General features: G+C 44.4%; 1 protein-coding gene across 4 annotated transcripts in view; it reads left to right on the plus strand.

Moving 5' to 3' along the window:
* Positions 1-4098: 4098 nt before the first annotated feature.
* Positions 4099-27754, plus strand: part of nexn (nexilin (F actin binding protein)) — a 101953-nt gene continuing 78297 nt past the window's right edge. Inside the window, exon 1 of one of the 4 annotated variants that reach the window (XM_063064747.1) lies at positions 4099-4272. The gene's annotated coding sequence lies outside the window, so the exon portion shown is untranslated. The remainder of the gene's footprint in view (positions 4273-27754) is intronic. The other 3 variants (XM_063064748.1, XM_063064746.1, XM_063064745.1) reach the window with 3 other exon arrangements.

Consider the following 27754-nt stretch of genomic DNA (forward strand, 5'->3'; position numbering starts at 1 on the left):
GTCAACAAGACCAAGGAATAGATATTAGACCAGGAGTGGGAATCCAAAGGTTCATGATCCAGTAGTCATTGGAGGATCAGAGGTGGAGGGGACCTGTCCTGGACCCATCATATTAATATAATCGTGAAGAAAGCATGACAGTGCCTCTCCTTCCTCAGGAATCTGTGCAGATTCGGCATGTCATCAAAAACCTTGGCAAACTTCTATAGATGTGTGGTGGAAAGTGTGCTGACTGGTTGCATTATGGCCTGGTATGGGAGCACCAATGACTTTGAGCAGAAAATCCTACAAAAGGTAGTGGTTTTAGCCCAGTACATCCACGGGTAAATCCCTCCGACCACTGAGCACATCTAAATGAAATGTTGCCATAGAAAAGCAGCAACTGGCATCAAAGATCCTCACCACCCAGGCCCATGCTCCTTTCTCGCTGCTGTCATCAGGTAGAGGGTACAAGAGCCTCAGGACTCGCACCACCAGGTTCAAGAACAGTTACTACCCCTCAACCATCAGGCTCTTGAACAACAGGGGATAACTAAACTCATTAAAGGACTCTGTGATCTTGTTATTTCATGCTCATTATTTATTGCTATTTATTTGTTATCTACATTTGCCCATTGTTTACGGTTTATAGTTTCTGAAGGTTACAGTTCACAGATCCTGTTTACGGTTACTGTTCTATAGATTTGCTAAGTATGCCCGCAGAAAAAGAATCTCAGAGTTGTGTGTGGTGACGTGTATGTATTCTGATAATTAATTTTACTTTGAACTTTGAACTTAGAACATGGATGGGCTACAGCAGTAGAAGACTGCAAACATACACTCATTGGCCACTTTATTAGTGTCAGGAAGTGCCAAATACAGTGGCCACTGGGTGTATATTCTGAGCATTTATTTTTCTTATGTAATGTTCTTTAGCATGAAAATTCAGAGCCCATTAAATTGTTTTCCTCAACCTCAGGGGAGAGAAATGATTCACTCTGTTCAAGACGCTGCCTTCATTGAGAAGCATGGGTGATAAAGTACTCACTAATTTTCCCTCGACCGTCTTGGCAGTGTGGGCTGGCTTGCGAGTTATTGGTTGATTATGGCAATTCATCTCAACTTGTTAGTCACAAAACAAACCCAGACATGATGCAAGGAAATACCAGAGATGAAAACTTTGGGTACTCTAGGTCCAATGTAGTCTGTTCTGTTTAAGTCTGTTAAATTTATCACATGGCGTGTCTCAAGTTACTCTTACGGTTGGGGGGGTGGCGGTGGGGAGGTTTGACTTTGGTAAATAGTGTCAATTGAGCAATACTGGTTCCTGTTCAAACTGTTGTTCTGATTGTTGTTAACATAAATTGTGGAAGAAAATAATTCCAGGAGACGTGTCAAAAGAGCCAGTTAGGCTGATTAACATTATCAGCCTGGTCAAAACTCGGCAGCTCGCAAATAACACTATCCTGTGTGAATACCTATACACTGTTTAACTTTAGCAACAAGTTTTACAGAGGTGACTACTTAGAGACACAGGAGACTGCACATGTCAGAACTCAGTTTGCTATTGTTTATGTATTTATTCATTTAGGTATTTATCTATTTGTGGGCACGTGGCCAAGTGGTTAAGGCGCTAAACTAGCGATCTGAAGGTCGTGAGTTCGAGCCCCAGCCAAGGCAGCGTGTTGTGTCCTTGAGCAAGGCACTTAATCACACATTGCTCTGCGATGACACTGTTGCCAAGCTGTATGGGTCCTAATGCCCTTCCCTTGGACTACATTGGTGTCGTGGAGAGGGGAGACTTGCAGCGTGGGCAACTGCCGGTCTTCCATACAACCTTGCCCAGGCCTGCGCCCTGGAGAGTGAAGACTTTCCAGGCGCAGATCCATGGTCTCACAAGACTAATGGATGCCTTTACTTTATTTATCTATTTATTTATTTGTTTTTTTTTATTTATCCATCTGTCTATCTATCCATCAATCCATCTGCCCATCCATTCATCCATCCATCTTTTGCTTGTGGGAGGAAACTGAATCATATGGAGGAAACCCACGTAGTCACGGGGAGGACGTACAAACTCCTTACAGGCAGCATCAAAATTGAACCCGGGTGACTGACACTGTAAAAGCGCTATGGTAACTGCTGTCCCACACTCCACCAAAACATTGGCTCTTCATTCATTTCCGTAGATGCTGCCTGACCTACTGATTTCCTCCAGCATCTTGTCTGTGTTGCTCTGGTCTTCCAGGATGTCTTGTAGTTTTAACTGAACGTCTTATTATGCCATTTTGCATATGTCCTTACGACTAAGAAAGAGACCTATCGGCCCATCAAATCTATCCTAGTCCACAGACCAATCCCAATTCCACACTAATTTTCCCCTGGGACCTATTCTCCCCACATTCTGATCACCTCTTCCCAAACTGCAATGCACTAATACACCCTAGGGGCAATTTACAAAGACCAATTTGCCTGCCAACCCACATGTCTTTGGATGTGGGAGGGAATCAGAGAATCTGGAGAATGGAATCTGACAAACTCTGCATGGATGACACCTCAAATGGACCAGGATCTCTGGAGGTGTCAGGCTGTGTCCTGTTCTGAAGAGCTGATTCCAGATCCTGGTCACCGCTCCTGTTTTTCATATGATGTTACCAAGTGAAAATGGATGTATCCTATTTTATAGCTGTGACTGGGTGTAGTAGACTGCTAGGAAGGCAACCAAAGCTTGCAGCATCATCTCCCTCAGATGGGAAAAGGGGCTGAAAAATGAGAGGTGGAATTTAGATTAGATTAGATTAGAATCAACTTTATTGTCATTGTGCTGAGTACAGATACAAAGCCAATGAAATGCAGTTAGTATCTGACCAGAAATGTAAAGAATAGTGTTATTTACAAAATAACTGCGAATAAAAAGTGCTACAGCACACAAATATAAAAGTACTGAGACAGTACAATATGGGTGCAATACTGCTTAACGCTGTGATGTGAGGTTCAGCAGTGTCACAGCCTCAGGGAGGAAGCTCTTCCTGTGCCTGCTGGTGCGAGAGTGGAGGCTCCTGTAGCGCCTACCGGATGGGAGGAGAGTAAAAAGTCTATGGTTAGGGTGAGATGCATCCTTGATAATGCTTTTCACCCTGCCCAGGCTGCGTTTATGGTAGATGTTCTCAATGGTGGGCAATTGGGTGCTGATAACGCAGCCAAGTGTGAGCAGTTTCCCTTTAGGAGGACAAACTAGGGTAGGATTTCCACGGTGAATGGCAGGGCACTGAAGAGTGAGGTAGAACAGAAGGATCTGGGAATACAGGTCCATAATTCCTTGAAGGTAGCATCAGAGGCAAAGGGAGTTTCTGGCACATTGACCTTCATAAATCTACAGCTACCTACAGGAAAGATATCAATAAACTTGAAAGGTACATTGGAAATTTACAAAGATATTGCTGGGACTTGAGGACCTGAGAAATAGGGAAGGGTTGAATAGGTTAGGACGTTATTCCCTGGAGTCAGGAAAATGATTGAGATCTTATAGAGGTGCGATGTGGGGCTTCGACAGGGTGACTCCATTCCGTCTTTTTCACCTCGGGTTGAGCAGGGTTACAGCTAGAGGGCACAGGTTAAAGATGAAAGGTGAAATATTTAAAGGAAACCTGAGGGAGAACTTCTTCACTCAGAGAGTGGTGCAGCCCGGAACCAGCTGCCAGCGGAAGTGGTAGATGTGGGTTCAATTGTAACATGTAAGAGAAAATTGGATAGGTGTATGGATGGGAGGGTTATGGGGGGCTACGGTCCGGGTGCAGGTCGGTGGGTCTTGGTAGAACAGGTTAGCACAGACTAGATGGGCTGAAAAGCCAGTTTCAGTACTGTGTAGATTCCATCAGTGCGTCTCCCGAGCTGACCACTGTACCATCCCTCCCGTGTCCGGGGTTGACCCACTGACAATCACGCCAGGGGAAGCATTTTCAGTAAAACTGACACGACGGGGGCCTGTGTTCCGCCGACAGCAGCGAGTGAGAAGGGGTTAAGGGAAGGGGGCAGGGACCCACGTGCTTTAAGTATATTATTAAAAGCTAACAGCTGAAGAAGCCGTGTCCCGGATCGCGTGGAATGCGGCAGACAGTGAGCGAACGGGACTTTTATGGAAACTTGCTACGGGGGAGACGTAATTTTACCCAAACGACATTGAGACTAATCGGTGGTGGTTGAAAACGGCTTAACAGCTCTCTCAGTCTAACCAACTCTCTGGATTACCGCAGGTCGCCAGAATTGAGAGAAACGGAACTCCTTTGGCATAAGGCAAGTTTAACTTTAAAAATCAATACTGTAACGGTAGGGACCTAAAGGAGATGGGGCGAATTCTGTTTCGAGGGGAAATTTGAAAAGGTTAAGAATTGAAACCACACACACAGGTACGTGTGAAAAAACAGAAAACGCACGAAGTGCTGGAGGAACTCAGCAGGCCAGGCAGCATCCATGGAAAGGAATAAATAGTCGACGTTTGGGACAGATCTCGGCGCGACTCGTCGACTCTAGTCATTTTAATAGATGCTGCCTTCCTCCAGTATTGTGTGTGTATTGCCCTGGATTTCCAGCATCTGCAGTATCGCGTGTATGGAAAAAAAAAGTAACTTGATCTAGTTTTAAAGTCTTGGAAATGGTACGTGATTTAACATCCTTGGTGGTACACTTGTCCCTCATGGCCAATTGGACGGCGGTTGTTAATTGTCAAGCCCGGTGGGCGAGAGGTGACACTCGCCGTCTCCCCCTACAAGTGAAACATCCAACTTTAAAGGTTGTTCTGCCCAAAAAAAAATTCTTCTGATTTCCCCTCGCCACTTTGACAGGAGCGCACTGAATACCCGACCCTTATCCCGGAGCGGGGACGTTCACCTTCTCAGGAATTCTGAAGTGATTTTTTTTTAACGCCAGTAGGTTGTTACTCCAACGGAGCAATAAAATAATTACTTTAATGATTCTAACAGCTGTTTACAGGATTGGAAGCGCCTCTTTAAGGTTATTTCCTATTATACTGCTGGGAACTCCGCCGGCAAATTGTCAGCGCTCCCACTTACAGCAGCGAGATCCTTATTGTGTGTGTTAGGCGGCGGGGAAGTGGGTTAACGCTTGAGAAATTAATATTGGCCGGGATACCCGGCGTGAAGTCCAAAATAATCAAGATTGTTCAATGTAATTTCCAGTGCAAAGGAGAACGAAATCGTTGTCACTCCAGATCCGATTCAGCCCAAAAAGAAAACACATTTAGATACAGGACACAATAAAAATAAGTGCACAAGACAGTGTGTGTAAATAGTGATACTAGGCACAGGAATGTCTGTATACAGTGACTCTGACAAGAAATGATAAAGGAGTGGTGTTGGGGGTTGTGCTGGGTGGGTTAGTGGGTGGAGGTGTTGATCAGTCTTTCTGCTTAATAAACCCCTGGAACCTGGAGTGTGCGCAGAGGCATTCTAGATTAAATCTCCTTTAAACAGACGCGTGTTTTACATCAGCAATGTGAAGTGCAGTCTGCCCCTCCCTCCAGAAACCAGAATTCAATGTGATCTGTTTTATTTAGTGGGCAAACTGGCATCGGGAGCTGACAGTCTAATCTTGGTATTCATTATTGTTGCCAATAACATGTCCCCTGACCCTTTCAGCACGTAAGAGTTTTCTGTAAATTGGCTTTAACTGGTTCTGGAAGAGGTGTGGGTGTCCCTCCCCGCGCCCCGCCGTCTCGTGTGCGGAACCCCCGACACTGCAGACCGCAAACTGCTGGGATTTTAAACTCAAACCCAAACGCGTACCGAATGTAGAGCGGAGGGTCGCAATGGGCCGTGTACTGTCCATGAACACTACCTAGTTATTCCTCTTTGCACTAATTGTTTACCGCGGAGCTTCTGCTGCCGCCGCAAAACACGTTTCGCCATCTATACAACAACCTGATTCCGATTCTGGGATGAGGTAGCCACTTCCATTTTAATAGCTTTCTGGGATGTCGAGATTATTTTTGGCTCAAGGTTTGTCACCTGGGAGAGTCTTTGGATTAAAAAAAAACTTTTCCGTAATTTATTTCATTTAAAATACTTCTAGGTTTTGCCCACTTGAGAATACAGTAGATCAAATGTTCTGCATAAAATAGTTGTACAAAATGGAAACGGGCCCTTCGGCCCAACTCGTATATTTTAGTCAAGGTGCCCAGCTGGGCTAATCCCATCTGTCAGTGTTTTGCCAATATCCAATGTTCTCTAAGGTCAAACAAGGGAACACAAACCAATCCTCATGGATCAGAAGTGGAGAGAGTGAGAAACTTCAAGTTCCTGGGTGTTAATATCTCTGAGGACCTAACCTGGACGCAAATATGGAAGGAGAGTTTGGGGAGGTTTGCTTTGTCAGCTAAGACGCTTTGAAAACGTGTACAACTGTACCTGGAGAAGACTCTGACTGGCTACGTCATCGTTTGGTATGGGTGGGGGGGGGGCTACTGCATAGGATCGAAGTAAGTAGAAGAATCTTGTAAAATTAGTCAGCTCTATCATGGCCTCCGTAGTTATCCAAGATATCTTCAAGGATCGGTGCCTTAGGAACGCAGCGTCCAATATTAAGCATCCCCTCCACCCAGAGCATGCCCTCTTCTCATTGTTACCATTAGGAAGGTGGTACAGAAGCCTGAAGACACAAACTCAACGATTCAGGAACGACTTCTTCCCGTCTGCCAACGGATTTCAGAATGGGCATTGAACCTATGAATACATTACTACCTCACTTTTTAACTTAACTGATTAATATACATGCATATACTTAATATAATTCGTTTCTTCCCCGTATATTTATTTTATCATGAATTTCATTGTACCGCTGCCGTAAAGTTAATAAATTTCACAACAGATGCTGGTGATATTAAACCTGATTTTGATTCTGAAGTGCAGGCGTCTCTGATTTCCTGCATTCATTGTAGTCATATAGTTACCACATTTACTGTCCTCTAGGCTGATGTTCTAATGGGGCACCTAGAGGGTGCAGAACTATCAATACAGAAAGGTGCTGGGAAAGGGCATGATCATGAAGGATCCCACCCACCCTGCTCAAGGACTGTTCGTCCCACTCCCATCAGGGAGGAGACTATGTAGCATCCATGCCAGGAACACCAGACTCAAAAACAGTTTACTTTCCCCAAGCAGTAAGGCTGATCAACACCTCCACCACCCACAAACCCACTCCCAACCAACACTACTTTACCATTTCCTGTCAGTCACCTTATTTATAGACACTCCTGTGCCTAGCATCACTTCATGGAACACAATCAATCTACCTACATAAGCTAACTTGTGTTTTATATTTATTTTATTTTTATTATTATTGTCTTTATTGAGGTTTTTTGTGCTGCAATGGATCTGGAATAACAATTATTTTGTTCTCCTTTACACTGTACTGGAAATGGCATTAAACAGTGTTGAACATTAATATTGCCAGTTACTTAAAATTCCTTCTTGTTGCCATAATTTGCTTATGCTTATTGACTGAATTCAAGTTCAAGTTTTGTCATTCAACCATAACATGTAAACAGCTAAACGAAACAGCGTTCCTCTGGGGCCAAAGTCAAAGCACAGCACATATAGTTATGACCCAGCACATACAGTCACAAAATAATAATAGCACTAATCCCTGAGCAGCATTGGCATTGATGGGGCATGGATGTCGTCCTGGAATCCTGGAGCCACAATTAGACTCGAACGGTTACTTTCCCCAAAGCAGTGTGACTGATCAACACCCTCTCTCACCAACCCACCCCTCCACACCCCAACCACCACTACTGTGTTACTTCCTGTCAACCACCTTGTTTACACACACTCCTGTGTCTATTGTCACTTTATGGACATTCAATCAATCAATCTATGTATATAAGCTAAAGTATGCATTTATATTCATTGTGTATTTTATTATTGTGTAACTTCTATTGTATTTTTTTGTGTGTTGGATCAGATCCAGAGTAACAATTATTTTGTTCGTCTTTACACTTGTGTACAGGAAATGACATTATGCTATCTTGAATCTCTCTGAGGTGATGTTAGACCTAAACTCCCCCAACCCCTTCCCTCTGATGAGGACGTAAAAGATCCTTGTGACTATTTTGAGAAAGTCCCTATGTGTGCTGGAAAATATTTATCGCACAAAGCACATCATAAAAACCGGACTCTGGGACGGCTTCCATCTTGCAGTTATCAGGACCACTCATGATGCTAAAAGATGAACTCCAGATTGCCCAAATTACCTTGTTGTAGCCATTGCACTTTATCAGTCCATCTGAACTGCACTTTCTCTTTAACGCCATATTCTGCTTTCCGTCTTCCCTTTTTGCTGCCTCACTGTACTTGTGTGCAGCATGATCTGTCTGGATGGCCCACAGACACAAAGCTGTACAGGATGATAAGGAGCATAGATCGAAGGGACAGCCAGAGACTTCTCCCCTCTGACATGACCAATATGAGGGGGCAAAACGTTAAGGTGATTGGAGGAGTGTATAGGAGGGAATGTCTGAGGTAAGTTTGTTTCCAGAGACTGGTGGGTTTTGGAACGTATTGCCAGGGCTGGTGGTAGAGACAGATACTTTAGGGGCACTTAAGAGACTCTTAGATAGGCACGTGGATGTGGCTCATAGGTGTAGTGGCTAGTGCAACACTATTACAGCTCGAGGCGTTTGGAGTCCAGAGTTCAGTTCCGACGTGGTCTGTAAAGAATTTGTATGTTCTTCCCATGACCATGTGGGATTCCTCCGGGTGCTCTGGTTTCCTCCCACATTCCGAAGATGTACCAGTGAGTAGGTCAATTGGTCACTGTAAATTGTCCTGTGACTGGGGCAGGGTTAAATAGGTGGGTTACCGGACAGTACAGCTTGTTAGGCCAGAAGGGCCTCTTTCACGCTGACCTGTGGTTGGGCTATTTCAGTGCAGAGCTGTGCATCTCGTTATGAAATTTAATACAATACAAATTAAATACAAAACGTTGGAGAGCTCAGCTGGTCAGGCAGCACCTACAGAGAGAAATAACCAGTTGACATTAATGAAGGGTCTCAGCCCTAAATGTCGACTGTCTTATTCCTTTCCATAAGTCAACTGTTGGGGCCATTGGGTTCATCAACTCTAATGACCATGCTGGATTGGACTTAAGACCATTACAACACCCTTCAGCCTACTATGTTGTGCTGATCTTTTAACTTAAGGTCAATCTAATCCTTCCCTCCCACACATTCCATTTTTTTTTATCATCAATGTGACTATCTATGAGTTTCTTATGCCCCTTATATATCTGTTTCTACCACCACCCCTGGCAGGATGTTTTACACACACGCCACCCTCTCGGTAACGAATTTAACTTTGACATCCCCTTCCTCCCTATATTTTCCTTCTATCACCTTAGAAGTATATCCCCATTATTTTAGTCATTCCCGCCATGGGCAAAGTCTCTGGCTATCCACTCAATCTATGCCTCTTATCATCTTGTACACCTCTATCAAGTTACCCTCTTTAAATCTCTCTCCTCTTTTTAAATTTATGCCTTCTCTTGAAGATTCTGCATTTCTGTTCCACAGCAGCATCTGAAGTCCATCTCTAAACTGCCACTGAACTTGTGGGCATTTAGATGGGTGCATTACTGGAGTTCGCCAAGGATGCAGTGGGTTGACCCAGCGTGCTTTCATTTGCAGGGCGTGGGAGTGTATCAGTGTTCCCCACGATTGCCGGATTTTAATTGTGCCTCCACAGGATGAACTTGGTTGGCCAAGACACATCTGTCCACCTCTAAACTGTCTCTGAACTTAGCAGCAAATTAAAAACCATTGTAGTGGTCTGTTGGGGTAACCTGTTGTGTCTGCTGCTCCTAAAATGTCCTGCTCTACATTAGTGAAACCCAGTGCAGACCTCGAGACCGCTTTGTTTGCTCTGTCCACTACCAAAGGGAGGATTTCCTGGCAGCTACCCATTCCAATTTGACTACAAATTTCCATATCAATATGTCTGTCCATAGCCTCCTCTACTGCCTCAATGAGGCCAAAGTCAGGTTGGAAGAGAAATGCCTCATACTTCTTTTGGTTAGCCTCCAACCTGATGGCATGATCATCATTTACTCCAACTTCCAATAACTACTTCCACCTTTTTTCATTCCCCAATCTAGTTACCTGTCCACCAGGACCCTCTGGAGCCCCTCCTTCTTTCTTCCATAACCAATTGTCCTCTCCTTTCGGATTCCTCCTTCAGCCCTTTACCTCTTCCACCTATCACCTCCCAGTTTCTCACTTCATTCCCCCTCACCTGGCTTCACCTATCACCTGGCAGCCCGTACTCCTCCCTCTCCCCCCACCTTCTTTATTCCGGCTTCTGCCACCTTCATTTCCAGTCCTGACGAAGAGTCTCGAAAATGTCAACTGTTTATACCCCGCACAGATGCTGACTGACCTGCTGAGCTCCTCCAGCATTTTGTGTGCGTTAAAAGGAGTGCAACTGGGAAAATGTAAGAAGGGGGCCATAGCAAACAAATCCCGTAAACAATTTACACCTGGTTACGGTTGCCAGGGTCCCAGTTGCCTTATCCTTATTTTCAGATCATTGTTTCTAATGAACAAAAACTGAATAGACATTTAAGTTTTTAACCTCCATGAAGCAAGCCTGAAGTGTAGATCGAGGCGTCCATGCTATTAGTCTTTTTTTTTTACTTGGAGATATAGCCTGAGATATATTCTGGCCTAACTAACCCATGCTTCCCAATTACACCCATGTGACCAATCAACCCACTAACCCGAACATCTTTGGACTGTGGGAGGAAACCAGAGCACCTGGAGGAAACCCATGAGGACATGGGGAGAACGTATAAACTTTATAGACAGTGGCGGAAATGTACCTGGGTCACGGGTGCTGTAATAGTGTTTGGCTAACTGCTATGCTATTGTACTGCCCCAAATACAATGAAAGTGAATCTCAAGAAAATGAATCTGGAGGAAGTACACAGTGACAGATATGTACATTGATAATAAATCAACTTTCAAAATTCCTCTTACCGTTAGGAACACTTCGTCATCGCATTTCTTCCAATATTTCAATCATCATAAAGTGTCATTTAACAGTGTTAAATATTATTTCCACATGGTTATTCATACTCCTTGAATATGCATATTTCTTATACTGAAATGGTACATTTAGACCTTTGGTAATGCATGGACATGTCTTTATCTGGACACTGGTTTTCCCCTTGGAGTTTAAAGTAAATTTATGATCTACTCCTGATGTGTAACTACTCCCGATCCTGGTGCTGTGGGACTTCAGGCTCCTGTCCTGCCGTGGTGATAGCAGCAATGAGAAGACCCGATGTAGATTGGTTGCCGAGCACCTACGCTCCATTCGCCAGAAGAAGTGGGATCTCCCAGTGGCCACCCATTATAATTCAACTTCCCATTTCCGTTCTCATATTTCTCATAGCTCGGGTTGAAGGAGCAACACCTTATATTCCGTCTGGGTAGCCTCCAACCTGGTGGGATGAGCATCGATTTCTCAAACTTCTGGTAAAGCTCCCCCTCCCCCCTTCAGCATTCACCATCCCCTTTTCCCTCTCTCACCTTGTCTCCTTGCCCGCCCATCGCCTCCCTCTGGTGCTCCTCCCCTCTTTCTTTCTTCCATGGCCTTCTGTCCTCTCCTATCAGACTCCCCCTTCTCCAGCCCTGTATCTCCTTCACCAATCAACCTCCTAGCTTTTTATTTCACCCCCCCCCCACTTTCACCTATCACCTGATGTTTCTCTCTTCCCTCCCCCAACTTTTAAAACTACTCATCTTTTTTTTCTCCAGTCCTGCGGAAGGGTCTCGGCCCGAAGCGTCGAGTGTACTCTCTTTCCATAGATGCTGCCTGGTCTGTTAAGTTCCTCCATTTTGTGTGTGTTGCTTGGATTTCCAGCATCTGCAGGTTTTCTCTTGTTTGCAAGAGCACGGCCTGGATGGTGGGGGTCCTGCTTTCCTGTGGCAGTCCTCTGAGTAGGTGTGCTTAATGGTGGACTTTTCCTGCAATGGACTGGATTGTATCCTCCACTTGGGCTTGTGGTTTAAATATGAGAGTTTTTGTTTCCACTGAGGAATATCATCTCCAATATGAACATCATTGTTAGAACAGTAACAATTAAAGACAGAAATAACTATCATTTACCCCGGACAGGAAGATTCTAGGGGTAGTCAAAGCTGCCAAATGCATCATTGGCTCTAACCTACTCGCCGTCAAGGTGATGTATACAGAGAGGTGATGGAAATGGGGCCAGTAGCATAACAAAGGATCCCACCCACCCTGCTCATGGACTGTCTGTCCCTCTTTCATCAGGGAGGAGGCTGTGTAGCATCCATACCAGGACCACCAGGCTCAAAAAACAGTTACGTTCCCCATGCAGTGAGGTTGATCAACACTAACTCTGCCCACTGACCCACCCCTTCACACCCCCAACCACCACTACTTTATCATTCCCTGTCAGAGTCACCTTATGTACAGACACTCCTGTGTCTAGCCTCACTTTATGGACACACAATCACTGTATATATCAATGTACTTTTGTATTTATATTTGTGCTTTTTGTAATGATTGTGTTCTTTTTGTTGTGATTTTTTTGTGTGTGTGTGCTGCAATGGGTCAGGAGTAACAGTAATTTCATTCTCCTTTATATTTGTATACTGGAAATGACATTAAACAATTTAGAATCTTGAATCACATTCACTTGGATGTGCTCAAGTTTCTAAACCCTTGCACAACATTGGTATAGGTTCGTAGATAAATGTGGTATTCATTATGTGCAAACAGGTTGCACAATAGCCTTGGGATCAATGGCTAATTAACCATTTAAGATGTAACTGCTAACCAGATCATTATCAAAAAAAATCCTGGAAATACTCTACAAGTAGTCTGCATTTGTGAGACCTGGCTGCATATAACATGAGTACATAACGCAGTTTGTTCTGACGAAGTGTCTTGATGAGCTAGGGCTTTTCTCTTTGAAGTGAAGGGGGATGAGAGGTGACTTGATCGAGGTGTACAAGATGATAAGAGACATAGATAGAGTGGACAGCCAGAGACTTTTCCCCAGAGCATAACTGACTCATTCAAGGGGTTACCATTGTAAGGTGAATGGAAGAATGCACAGAGAAGATGTCAGAGATAGGGTTTTCTTACACAATTCAAGTTCATGTTAATTGTTATTCAACTGTACACATATATATGTCTAAATGAAACAAAGTTCTTCTGGGACCAAAGTGCAAAATACAGTATATCACATACAGCACAAAATTAATAATATTAACAGATAATCTGTAGATGTACAAGTTGACAAAGTATATGTATGACATAATTCAATATACAACTGTATTACTGTTACTGGTGCTGTCATAAGTAATGTGTACCGAGTGGTACAGGGTGTTCAGAAGCCTCACGGCCTGGGGGAAGAAGCTGTTACCCAGCTCAGCAGTTCTTGTACTTTGGTACTGTACTTTCTGCCTGATGGTAGGGGGTGAAAGAGATTCACACATCGTGGTGGATTCATCTAACAGCCTCCCAAGGATGGTGGTAGAAGCAGATACCTTGGGGGTATATAAGAAACATGGATAACAGGAAAATGGAGGGCTGTGTAAAACGGAAGGATTAGATTGACCTTAGAGTAGGTTCAAAGGTTAGCACAGGATGGTGGGCCGAAGGGCCTGTACTGTGCCGTAGTGTTCTGTGTTAAAATCGAAGATGTGGTCAGTTTTTGTAGCATTGCCGCTCTGGAGGAGATCATGAGGAAGTGAATGAACTTGGTCAAGAGAATAAGAGTTCTAAATTTGGCCATTGCCATGATGGAGTAAGAACAATACGATATGCTTCCAGAATGCAAGCATTGGTAAATAATTATTACATGCTGTCGCCATCCATTAATTGATGTTGGACCCTGATGTTTTTGGCCCAAGGTCCTTTGGCAGTCAAGAATGAGGCAGAAAACTTGTTGCTTACAATTGTTTATTAAACATTATAAGAGTGAAACAAGGGGGAAGCAAAGAGGGAAAGACAGAGCCTGGTGGCAAGGGGAAAGAACAAAGAAGAGGCAAAGAGACCGATCCAACGTGCTCTGGTCTCTTATACCAGATTGCTAATTCCATTGAATTTGTGTAGATGACAGTTAACCAATCGGATAGCCCCATTCAAGTAATGGAACTTGAACTAACTTCTAACTTCCACTGGAACTAAGAAGTTATGAAAGCAATCACAACCACTACAAAACACACTGAACAATCACACGTACATAGGTAATTATACAAAAACCATAAGAAAGTTGAACTACAAGGAAAATAATAATTCTGTAGTCCCATCCAGCACTGATTTGTTCCTGTGACAGAACTGAGCAACAGAGCCGTCAGTCACCAAACTGTACCGAGCGCAACATTCCTACTACACAAGTGTCACGGCTCTGTTCCATCAGCTTTCTAAAATAGCTTGAAGATAATTCCACTGGACATGTTCCGTGAGCTGACGTGTCAGGAAATGTCAACCTCCAGCTGTGCACGTTAGTCTGATACTTCACAGGTTTGAAACCCACGACCACTTCAAATTGAATTCATATTTGTGGCAGCCCTGGACTTTAAGGTAATTTCTCCCATAGGGCTAACAAAGGAGAACATCAGTTTATCCCAGACATTTTGGCATGGCTGACAATTCACACAAAAATAATTGCAGCTTCCACATGGGTGTACAACTGCTCCAGTTTATATTTAGCCATGGTGACAGTTCAAATTCTTCAGTCCTTTTTTTAACATGGGTCAGTCATTTAGTATCTTAAGCTTGTTGTACCATTCCATTTGCTTGATGTTTTAACTCTAATTACTCAACTTTGTGTTATGTGCCTTTAATATTGTTCTTATAAAATATTTTATAGAGCGTTCCAATTTCTGTTGCCCAAGCACCCTCAAACTTTTGGGGGTCGGGGCTGGGTTTTGGACTCCTGCTGTGATCACTCGGTCCTCACTGTGTCAACGTGGAACGTAGGCAGCACGGTAACATGGCGGTTAGCGCGGCGCTTTTCCGCACCAGCTGTAAGATTGGGATTTGCTTCCCGCCGCTGTCTCTAAGGAATCTGTATGTTCTTCCCATGATCACGTGGGTTTCCCCCAGGTGCTTGGGTTCCCTCCACATTCAGGCTAGGGTTATTGAGTTTTGGGCACACTATGTTGGCATGGTGACACTTGCGGCCAGCCCCCAGCACAGACTTCGTTGATTTGATGCAAAACAGTGCACTTCACTGTATGTGAGAACTAAAACTAATCATAGAGCATAGAGCAGCACAGTATGTCCTTTGACTCACAATGTTGTGCCGACCTTTTAACCTACTCCAAGATCAATCTAGCCCTTCCCTCACACATAGCCCTCCATTTTTCTGTCATCCCTGTGCCTACCTAGAAGAAGGTGACACAAAAGACTGCAAATTCTGGGACTCTGGAGCAATACACAAATTGCTGGAGGAGCAGGTGAGCAGAAAAGCCTGTTTTGGTGCATCAGTACTCTAACTCCAAGTGTTGACCTTGTCAGCCATGCCTTATCATCAGCAGGCCAGGCAGCGTCTGTGGAGGGACATGGACAGTTGGTCTTTTGTGTTGAGACCCTTCACCGTTCCGGAGTTGCTCCAGCATTTCATGTGTTGCTTCTTTGCACTAAGTTTGAACACCTTCATCTTGCTCCTAGTGTTTCCCCCACCACCACCATCCCCATGTTCTGCACTCCCACTTTGACCAATTCTCTTCCTGATTTGTAGCCATTCAATCAAATCCTTCAATCATTTTCTGAACACAGCACAGTACAGGCCCTTCAGCCCACAATATTGTGCTGACCTTTTAATCTACTCCAAGATCAATCTGACCCTTCCTTCACACATAGTCCTCCATTTTTTCTTTCATCCATGTGCCAATTTAAGAGTTTCTTAAATGTCCCTAACACATCTGTGTCTACTACCACCCTGGCAGTGTGTTCCACACACCCATCACTCTTTTTGTGAAAACAACTTGCCTCGACATCTCTCTATACTTTCCACCAATCATCTCAAAATTATGGCCTCTCATATTAGCCTTTTCTGCCCCGGGTAAAAGTCTCTGGCTATCCACTCGATTATATGCCTATTGTCATCTTGTACACCTCTATCAAGTCACCTCTCCTCTCCTTCACTCCAATTAGAAAATCCCTAGTTTGCTCAGCCTATCCTCAGTCCGGGCAGCTTACTGATAAATCTCCTCTGCACCCTCTCTAAAGCTTCCATATCCTTCCTGTAATGAGGTGACGAGAAATGAGCACAACACTCTGTGTGGCTTAACCCTCAGCCTCTACACTCGAGGGGATGGAGACTAGTCCTATCTGTATATTTGGACGGATGCACTGGTTATGGTGACCTGCAGGTTCAGGTTAAGTTTAACTTGCAGTGTTGCTGCGTCGTGGTTTGTATGCAGATGCATTCCCTAATTCTGAAGATGACAGATTGGTACACGGCTATTAAAATAACATACTTATTTGAATTAGTGATACAGCATACTAACAACGTGCTTCCGGCCCAACGAGCCCGTACTGCCAAATTTCATCCATGTGACAAATTATCTTATACTTGTTTGGAACGTCTGAGGAAATCTGAGCACCCAAAGGAAACCCAAGTGTTCACAGGGAGAATGTGCAAACTCCTAATGTACAGTGGTGGGAAATGAACCCAGGTCACTGGCACTGTGGTAGTGCTATTCTGACTGTGGCACACCGTCAACATAAAATTGCGTTGAGATTAAAGTAACTCTTCCAGGTGATGCAAAGTATAAAATGGTGCACATAAAGCGCATCTTCACAACAGCCCAAACATTGAACTTGCCATCGCACAGAAATATCCACAGACCTCTTGGTTAATGGTAAGGATCCCTGGCATAAAAAAAAGTTGGGAACTCCTGTTCAAAAGTTGGTGTCTCAAGAAGGTGGCATATATCAGAAGGAGTCTCATCATCCAGGACATGCCCTCCCCTCTTCTCATCTTTACCATCAGAGAGGAGCTGAAAGACCAACACTCAATATTTTGGGGACAGTTTCTTCCCTTTTGCCACCAGATTTCTGAATGGTCCATGAACACTACCTCACTATTTTGCCCTCTTAATGTACTAATTTTAAAATATTTCTTATTGTAATTTAAGGTTTTTATGTATTGTGTTGTACTGCTGTTGCAAACCAACAAATTTCATAACGTATGTCAGTGATAACAAATTGGATTCAGATTCTGATATTCATACATTACCTACTGATATCATTCCATTTCCACAACACAAGGAAGAGCTTCTTTACCATGACATTTCAAGTGCTTGATGCAGGTAGAAAGCCAGGCTATTAGCCTCTATACTTAAGCTAGAGGGAAAACTGAAGACCCTTATCTCTATCCAGCAATCTCAGCTGGAACAGCAAAGTGCTGAAGGAACTCAGCAAGTCAGGCAGGATCTTTGGAGAAGAATAAACAGTTGACATTACAGGTCAACACCCTACTTCAGAACCTGATATTCCTGTCCATAGATGCTGCCTGACTTGCTGAGTTCCTCCAGCATTTTGTGAATGTTGCTCTGGATTTCCAGCATCTGCAGAATCTCTTGTGTTTATGATCTCAACTGGAAAGCTTTCTGTGAGGATTGCTACCTTGTCATGGTGGAGAGGTTTGTGAGTTCCTGCGAGCAATGCTGCCTGGAGATAGGGTCACCCATGGCGGTAAGGTCAAGGGGGAAGATTCCAGACAAAGAACGATCCAACCTAGACCTCAACAGTGGAGCTGGCAGAAGATGATGACACATCACAACGGCAGTTAACGTGGAAGAAGGCTGCAGGAGTGAAGGGTTCCCAGTCGTCATGGACCCTGACCCTGGTCTGTCAAGAACTGTGTGATGGCTGCCTGTGTATCAGTCTCCCCACTTTGAATGGTCATGCTCAGCCATTCTCCGTTAAGGGAATCCACCATAACATCTTGGATTAAATCCTGTGGTGATCCTGGATCAGCCTCAACTGCCACCTGAAGACCTACTAATAGACAACCACTTAGGGAAGCATCAAACTCGACTCGAGTGATTGCATTACTAATATGACTAGGAAGTGCCTGGTCTGGTTGAGCACAGTGCTGATTGTAATTCCACTGATCAAATAGCCTAACCCATTGGATTTGAAGATGAGATATTTCATTTTGATTTTATTTGCTTAAAGGTACAGCACAGTAACAGGCCCTTCTGGACCAACGAGCTTGTGCTATCCAATAACACCCACATGACCAATGACTCTAACATACACGTCTTTGGACCGTGAGAGAAAACCTGCATGGACACGGGGAGAACATAGACGATCTCCTTACAGACCGTGGTGGGAATTGAACCGGAGTCGTTGGGGCACAAACTGCTATACCACCATGTGGTTCACCACGGTAAGTATGGCACATAGTCTTTGGAGACCTGGGAAGAATTCTCAGAATTGGGTTCAATATCACGGGCATATGTTGTGAAATTTGTTGTTTTTCGGCAACAGTACATTGCAATACATAATAATAAAAAAACACAAATTACAACATGAAGATGTATATAAATTAATGAAATGACAACAAAGAGAAAATGTACAGATGTTGGAAATCTGAGCAAAACACAAAATTCTGGAGAAGTCACCTCGGACTTCAACTACTGCACAGAGTCTTGTCATCTTCAGAAGTTTTCTGACGACTCTGCCATAGTTGGATGCATCAGCAAGGGAGATGAGGCTGAGAACAGGGTGACGGTAGGAAACTTTGTCACATGGTGTGAGCAGAATTATCTGCATCTTAATGTGAAACGGACTAAGGAGTTGGTGGTAGACTTGAGGAGAGCTAAGGTACTGGTGACCCCTGTTTCCATCCAGGGGGTCAGTGTGGACATGGTGGAGGATTACAAATACCTCGGGATACGAATTAACAATAAACTGGACTGGTCAAAGAACACTGAGGCTGTCTACAAGAAGGGTCAGAACCGTCTCTATTTCCTGAGGAGACTGAGGTCCTTTAACATCTGCCGGACGATGCTGAGGATGTTCTACGAGTCTGTGGTGGTCAGTGCTATCATGTTTGCTGTTGTGTGCTGGGGCAGCAGGCTGAGGGTAGCAGACACCAACAGAATCAACAAACTCATTTGTAAGGCCAGTGATGTTGTGGGGATGGAACTGGACTCTCTCACGGTGGTGTCTGAAAAGAGGATGCTGTCTAAGTTGCATGCCATCTTGGACAATGTCTCCCATCCACTACATAATGTACTGGTTGGGCACAGGAGTACATTCAGCCAGAGACTCATTCCACCGAGATGCAACACAGAGTGTCATAGGAAGTCATTCCTGCCTGTGGCCATCAAACTTTACAACTCCTCCCTTGGAGGGTCAGACACCCTGGTGCAACTGTAACGAAAACCAATTTCCCCTGGGATCAATAAAGTATGACTATGAGAAGTTCAGCGGGCAAGGCAGCATCGATGGAAAAGAGTGAAGAGTCCACGTTTGGGGCCAAGACCCTTCATCAGGACTGAAATTAGTTGGGTAATGCAAAATGAGAGCCAAAAAAAAAGAAAAATGTATAATGAGGTTGCGTACATGGACCGTGGATTCATTGTCCATTCAGAAATCTGATGGTGGAAACATAGAAACATAGAAAATAGGAGCAGGAGTAGGCCATTCGGCCCTTTGAGCCTGCACCGCCATTCAGTATGATCATGGCTGATCATCCAACTCAGAACCCTGTACCTGCCTTCTCTCCATATCCCCTGATCCCTTTAGCCACAAGGGCCATATCTAACTCCTTCTTAAATATAGCCAATGAACTGGCCTCAACTGTTTCCTGTGGCAGAGAATTCCATAGATTCACCACTCTCTGTGTGAAGAAGTTTTTCCTCATCTCGGTCCTAAAAGGCTTCCCCTTTATCCTCAAACTGTGACCCCTCGTTCTGGACTTCCCCAACATCGGGAACAATCTTCCTACATCTACCCTGTCCAATCCCTTTATACGTTTCAATAAGATCCTCCCTCAATCTTCTAAATTCCAGAGAGTATAAGCCAAGTCGATCCTTCCAGAGAGTGGAGAGGAAGGAGCAATTCCTCTGCCTCATGGCAAGAATTTTGGGCGTACTTGGCCTTTTCAGCCACAGCTTCCAATGGTGCAAGTACCGATTTTTGGGGCTGGAACTCGGGTCTGTAAAGTCTCAGAATGGGCACGTTTGGTAGGTTCCCAGGTCTGTGAAGCAATTCTGTATATCAGGGGCCCCTACAGCACAGGATAGTGATATTCAGTGGGTACACTTCTACATAAATACTTTAGAAAACGTACAGCACAATACAGGCCCTTCGGTCCACAAAGCTGTCCCTAACTTAGAACTACCTAGGCTTAACCGTAGCCCTCTATTTTTCTGAGCTCCATGTAGCCCATCCAGAAGTCTCTAAAAAGACCCCATCGTTTCCGCCTCCACCACCGCCGCCGGCAGCCCATTCCACACACTCACCACTCTCTGCGTAGGAAACTTACCCCTGACATCTCCTCTGTACCTCCTTCCAAGTACCTTAAAACTATGCCCTCTCGTGCTAGCCATTTCAGCCCTGGGAAAAAGCCTCTGACTATCCACACGATCAATGTCTCTCATTATCTTGTACACCTCTATCAGGTCACCTCTCACCCTCCGTTGCTCCAAGGAGAAAAGGCCGAGTTCACTCAACCTGTTTTCATAAGGCATGCTCCCCAATCCAGGCAACATCCTTGTAAATCTCCTCTGCACCATTTCTATGGTTTCCACGTCCTTCCTATAGTGAGGCGACCAGAATTGAGCACAGTACTCCAAGTGAGGTCTGACCAGGGTCCTATATAGCTGCAACATTACCTCTCAGCTCTTAAACGCAATCCCATAGTTGATGAAGGCCAATGCACCGTATGCCTTCTTAACCACACATTCAACCTGCGTAGCAGCTTTAAGTGGCCTGTGGGCTTGGACCCCAAGATCCCTCTGATCCTCCACGCTGCCAAGAGTCTTACCATTAATGCTATATTCTGCCATCATATTTGACCTACCAAAATGAACCACCTCTGGGTTGAACTCCATCTGCCACTTCTCAGCCCAGTTTTGCAACCTCTGTATTGTTGTAACCTCTGACAGCCCTCCACACTATCCACAACACCCCCAACCTTTGTGTCATCAACAAATTTACTAACCCATCCCTCCACTTCCTCATCCAGGTTATTTATAAAAATCACAAAGAGTAGGGGCCCCAGAACAGATCCCTAAGGCACACCATTGGTCACCAGCCTCCATGCAGAACATGAATGGCAAGCATTTAAAGATTGCATGGATGAACTACAACAATTGTTCATCCCAGTTTGGCAAAAGAATAAATCAAGGAAGGTAGTGCACCCGTGGCTGACAAGAGAAATTAGGGATAGTATCAATTCCAAAGAAGAAGCATACAAATTAGCCAGAAAAAGTGGCTCACCTGAGGACTGGGAGAAATTCAGAGTTCAGCAGAGGAGGACAAAGGGCTTAATTAGGAAGGGGAAAAAAGATTATGAGAGAAAACTGGCAGGGAACATTAAAAACGGACTGTAAAAGCTTTTATAGATATGTAAAAAGGAAAAGACTGGTAAAGACAAATGTAGGTCCCCTACAGACAGAAACAGGTGAATTGATTATGGGGAGCAAGGACATGGCAGACCAATTGAATAATTACTTTGGTCCTGTCTTCACTAAGGAGGACATAAATAATCTTCCAGAAATAGTAGGGGACAGAGGGTCCAGTGAGATGGAGGAACTGAGCGAAATACCTGTTAGTCGGGAAGTGGTGTTAGGTAAATTGAAGGGATTAAAGGCAGATAAATCCCCAGGGCCAGATGGTCTGCATCCCAGAGTGCTTAAGGAAGTGGCCCAAGAAATAGTGGATGCATTAGTGATAATTTTTCAAAACTCGTTAGATTCTGGACTAGTTCCTGAGGATTGGAGGGTGGTTAATGTAACCCCACTTTTTAAAAAAGGAGGGAGAGAGAAACCGGGGAATTATAGACCGGTTAGCCTAACATCGGTGGTGGGGAAACTGCTGGAGTCAATTATCAAAGATGTGATAACAGCACATTTGGAAAGCGGTGAAATCATCGGACAAAGTTAGCATGGATTTGTGAAAGGAAAATCATGTCTGAAGAATCTCATAGAATTTTTTGAGGATGTAACTAGTAGAGTGGATAGGGGAGAACCAGTGGATGTGGTATATTTGGATTTTCAAAAGGCTTTTGACAAGGTCCCACACAGGAGATTAGTGTGCAAACTTAAAGCACACGGTATTGGGGGTAAGGTATTGATGTGGATGGAGAATTGGTTAGCAGACAGGAAGCAAAGAGTGGGAATAAACGGGACCTTTTCAGAATGGCAGGCAGTGACTAGTGGGGTACCGCAAGGCTCAGTGCTGGGACCCCAGTTGTTTACAATATATATTAATGACTTGGATGAGGGAATTAAATGCAGCATCTCCAAGTTTGCGGATGACACGAAGCTGGGTGGCAGTGTTAGCTGTGAGGGGGATGCTAAGAGGATGCAGGGTGACTTGGATAGGTTGGGTGAGTGGGCAAATTCATGGCAGATGCAATTTAATGTGGATAAATGTGAAGTTATCCACTTTGGCAAAAATAGGAAAACAGATTATTATCTGAATGGTGGCCGATTAGGAAAAGGGAAGTTGCAACGAGACCTGGGTGTCATTATACACCAGTCATTGAAAGTGGGCATGCAGGTACAGCAAGCGGTGAAAAAGGCGAATGGTATGCTGGCATTTATAGCGAGGGGATTCGAGTACAGGAGCAGGGAGGTACTACTGCAGTTGTACAAGGCCTTGGTGAGACCACACCTGGAGTATTGTGTGCAGTTTTGGTCCCCTAATCTGAGGAAAGACATCCTTGCCATAGAGGGAGTACAAAGAAGGTTCACCAGATTGATTCCTGGGATGGCAGGACTTTCATATGAAGAAAGACTGAATGAACTGGGCTTGTACTCGTTGGAATTTAGAAGATTGAGGGGGGATCTGATTGAAACGTATAAAATCCTAAAGGGATTGGACAGGCTAGATGCAGGAAGATTGTTCCCGATGTTGGGGAAGTCCAGAATGAGGGGTCACAGTTTGAGGATAAAGGGGAAGCCTTTTAGGACCGAGATTAGGAAAAACTTCTTCACACAGCGAGTGGTGAATCTGTGGAATTCTCTGCCACAGGAAACTGTTGAGGCCAGTTCATTGGTTATATTTAAGAGGGAGTTAGATATGGCCCTTGTGGCTACGGGGATCAGGGGGTATGGAGGGAAGGCTGGGGCAGGGTTCTGAGTTGGATGATCAGCTATGATCATAATAAATGGCGATGCAGGCTTGAAGGGCCGAATGGCCTACTCCTGCACCTATTTTCTATGTTTCTATGATCCGTCTACAACCACTCTTTGCCTTCTGTGGGCAAGCCAGTTCTGGGTCCACAAAGCAATGTCCCCTTGGATCCCATGCCTCCTTACTTTCTCAATAAGCCTTGCATGGAGTACCTTATCAAATGCCTTGCTAAAATCCATATACACTACATTTACGGTTCTACCTTCATCAATGTGTTTAGTCACATCCTCAAAAAAATTCAATTAGGTTCGTAAGACATGTCCTGCCTTTGACAAAACCATGCTGACTATTCCTAATCATATTATGCCTCTCCAAATGTTCATAAATCCTGCCTCTCAGGATCTTCTCCGTCAACTTACCAACTTCTGAAGTCAAACTCACTGGCCTATAATTTCCTGGGCTATCCCTACTCCCTTTCTTGAATAAGGGAACAACATCCACAATGCTCCAATCCTCTAGAACCCCTCCCGTCCTCATTGATGATGCAAAGATCATTGCCAGAGGCTCAGCAATCTATCCCTCACTTCCCACAGTAGCTTGGGGTACATCCTGTCTGGTCCTGGTGACTTATCCAACTTGAAGCTATCCAAAAACTCCAGCGCATCCCCTTACTTAATATCTACATTCTCAAGCTTTTCAGTCCACTGCAAGTCATCCCTATAATCGCCAGGATCCTTTTCCATAGTGAATACTGAAGCAAAGTATTTATTAAGTACCTCTGCTATTTCCTCTGATTCCATACACACTTTTTCAACGTCACACTAGATTGGTCCTATTCTCTCATGTCTTATCCTCTTGCTCTTCACATACTTGTAGAATGCCTTGGGTTTTCCTTAATCCTGTCCACCAAGGCCTTCTCATGGCCCCTTCTGGCTCTCCTAATTTCATTCTTAAGCTCCTTCCTGCTAGCCTTATGATCTTCTAGATATCTATCATTACCTAGTGTTTTTGAACCTTTTGTAAGCTCTTCTTTTCTTGACTAGATTTACAATAGCCTTTGTACACCACGAATCTTGTACCCTACCTTCCTTTCCATGTCTCATTGGAATGTACCTACCCAGAACCCTATGCAAATATCCCCTGAACATTTGTCACACTTCTTCTTTACGTTTCCCTGAGAATATCTGTTTCCAATTTATACTTCTAAGTTCCTGCCTGATAACCTCGTATTTCGCCTCACTCCAATTAAACATTTCCCTAACTTGTCTGTTCCTATCCCTCTCCAATGCTATGGTAAAGCAGATAGAATTGTGATCACTATCTCCAAAATGCTCTCCCACTGCGAGACCTGACACCTGACCAGGTTCATTTCCCAATACCAGATCAAATATAGCCTCTCCTCTTGCAGGCTTATCTACACATTGTGTCAAGAAACCTTCCTGAACACACCTAACAAACTCCACCCCATCTAAACCCTTCACTCTAGGGACATGCCAATCGATATTTGGGAAGTTAAAATCTCCCACCACGACAACCCTGTTATTATTACTCCTTTCCAGAATTTGTCCTATTTGTTCCTTGATGTCCCTGTTACTATTGGGTGGGCTATAAAAAGCACGCAGTAGAGTTATTGACCCCTTCCTATTCCTAACTTCCACTCACAGAAACTCAGTAGACAATCCCTCCATGACTTTCTCCTTTTCTGCAGCTGTGACACTATCTCTGACCAACAGTGCCACGCCCCCACCTCTTTTGCCTCCCTCCCTGTCCTTTTTGAAACATCTAAAGCCTGGGACTTGAAGTAACCATTCCTGCCCCTGCACCATCCAAGTTTTAAATGGCCTTGCTCCCACTCCGGGATTCTGGTTGATAATGTTAATTACTAATAGTTTACAAAGTACTTTATTCGCAAGGGTGCTTTTAGAGCAGGGCTTCCCAACCTGGGGTCCACAGACCTCTCTGTTCATGGTAGGGGTCCATGGTATAAAGGCTGGGAACCCCGCTTTAGAGACAAACAGCAGTTTTCTTGTTGCTTCTTTCTAAATAACTTTTTTTTTACTCCCCTGAGTATTTCCTCCCCAAACCCAAACAGTAGTTAGCCACAGGAAATTGTCCTTTTTAAAAAAAAAAAAAATTGGAATCGTGTTTAATACCTCTGACACATGTGAAATGTGTTGCTCTGCAGCAGTGCAATAGTAGAGAAACTACAAATTACAGAGTGAACTCGTGCTGGTCTTCATCAGTCAGGGCATTCAACGTTGAACATAGACCATTACAGCACAGTACAGGCCCTTTGGCCCACAATGATCAATCTAACCCTTTCCCTCCAACATATCTATACACCCTTCTGTCATTCATGTAATATTTGACACCTGACTAACCAAGAAACTATCAACCTGGGCTTTAAATACTCAGTGACTTGGCCTCTACAACCATCTGCGGCAACGGATTTCACAGATTCACCATCCTCTGGCTAAAGAAATTCCTCCTTCTCTCTGTTCTATGTGGACATCCCTCTATTCTGAGGCTGTGCCCTCTGGTCCTAGACTCAGCCGCTGTAGAAAACATCCTCTCCATTTCCACTCTGTCTAGGCTTTTCAATATTCGATCGGTTTCAATGAGATTTCCCCCCCCCTCCCCACATTCTATTAAACTCCAATGAGTACAGGCCCAGAGCTGTCAAACGCTCTTCATACATTAACCCTTTCATTCCCAGAATCATTCTCATGTACCACTTCTGGAGCCTCTTCAATACCAGCACATCTTTTCTTGGATAAGGAGCCCAAAACTGCTCACAATACACCAATTGCGGTCTGATCAATGACTTATAAAGCCTCAGCATTACATCCTTACTCTCATGTTCCTGACCTTTCGAAATGAATGCTAACATTGCATTTGCGTTCCTTTTTGCTGGCTCAACCTGCAAGCTAACCTTTAGGAAATCCTGCACAATGACTCCCAAGTCCCTTCGCACCTTTGATTTTTGAATTTTCTCCCTGTTTAGAAAACAATCTACACCTTTATTCCTTCTGCCAAAGTGGATGACCATACACTTCCTTACACTATATTCCATCCGGCACTTCTTTGCCCATTTTCCCAATCTAAGTCCTTCTGCAGACTCCCTTGCTTTTCTTTTGTAGGTATTTTATAGGTGGAGGGGAGCCCCCTCCCCATCTGTGTATTGTCTGCAAAGATGGCCGCAAAGCCATCAATTCCTTCATTCAAATTATTGACACATAACGTGAAAAGCAGCAGTCCCAATACCAACCCTTGCAGAACACCACTTGTCACTGGGAGTCAACCAGAATAGGCCTCTTTTAGAAACATAGAAAACCTACAACACAATACAGGCCCTTCAGCCCACAAAGCTGTGCTGAACATGCCCCTACCTTAGAACTATCTCGGCTTTACCCAAAGCCCTCTATTTTTCTAAGCTCCGTGTAGCCATCCAGGAGTCTCTTAAAAGACCCTATCGTATCCGCCTCCACCACTGCCGCCGGCAGCCCATTCCATGTACTCACCACTGTCTGCGTAAAACAAAACTTACCCCTGACATCTCCTCGGTACCAACTTTCAAGCACCTTAAAACTATGCCCTCTTGCACTAGCCATTTCAGCCCTGGGGAAAAAGCCTCTGACTATCCACACAATCAATGCCTCTCATTATCTTAAACACCTCTATCAGGTCACCTCTCAACCCTGTAGGTTTAGTGTCCTCTGTTTGGGGACACCCCTCATCTACATCGGGCGTATCTTGCCCTAGGTACTGAGACTGTCACCCCAGATTCCAGAATCTCCCAGCAGAGTGAAATACCATCCCCGAATCTGCTCCCTCTGGCTCTGTTGGCACTTTGTTTCAGTGAGATCTCCTCACTAATCAAAAAGGCACAGCCGCATTGACTCTCTCCGTGGAATTGAGGCAAGTTTGGCTCCCTGGTCCCATTCCAGCAACTTTCTACAGGAGCACCATTGAGTGTCCTGTCGGGCTGCGTCATTGCGTGGTGCAGAGACTGGGGAGCATTGCACCACAACACCGATTAGAGGATAGTTAAAAACCACCGAGAGGATTATCGGGGTCTCCCTTTCCCCTGTTTGTGACATTCACTGGGAGCATTACAGATGAAGGGCCCAAAGCATTGTTGAGGATCCCTGCCACCTTTACCACAATCTCTTTGACCCACTGGCATCAGGAAGGAGGTACAGGAGCATCAGGACTAGAACTGTCAAACTGGGTAACAGCTTCTTCCCTCAGTCTGTGAGGCTAATACATACCATGCCACCACTGAGGTCTCATCACCAGGATATTGAGGTGTTTACTGTTTTGAATTATATTTTAGTACTTAATTACAGTATAATATTCTGGTTTGTGTTGTGTGTGATGCACTGTGGGCAAACTGTGGT

This window comes from Mobula hypostoma, chromosome 12 (genome assembly GCF_963921235.1).
Source record: "Mobula hypostoma chromosome 12, sMobHyp1.1, whole genome shotgun sequence".
Classification (NCBI taxonomy): domain Eukaryota; kingdom Metazoa; phylum Chordata; class Chondrichthyes; order Myliobatiformes; family Myliobatidae; genus Mobula; species Mobula hypostoma.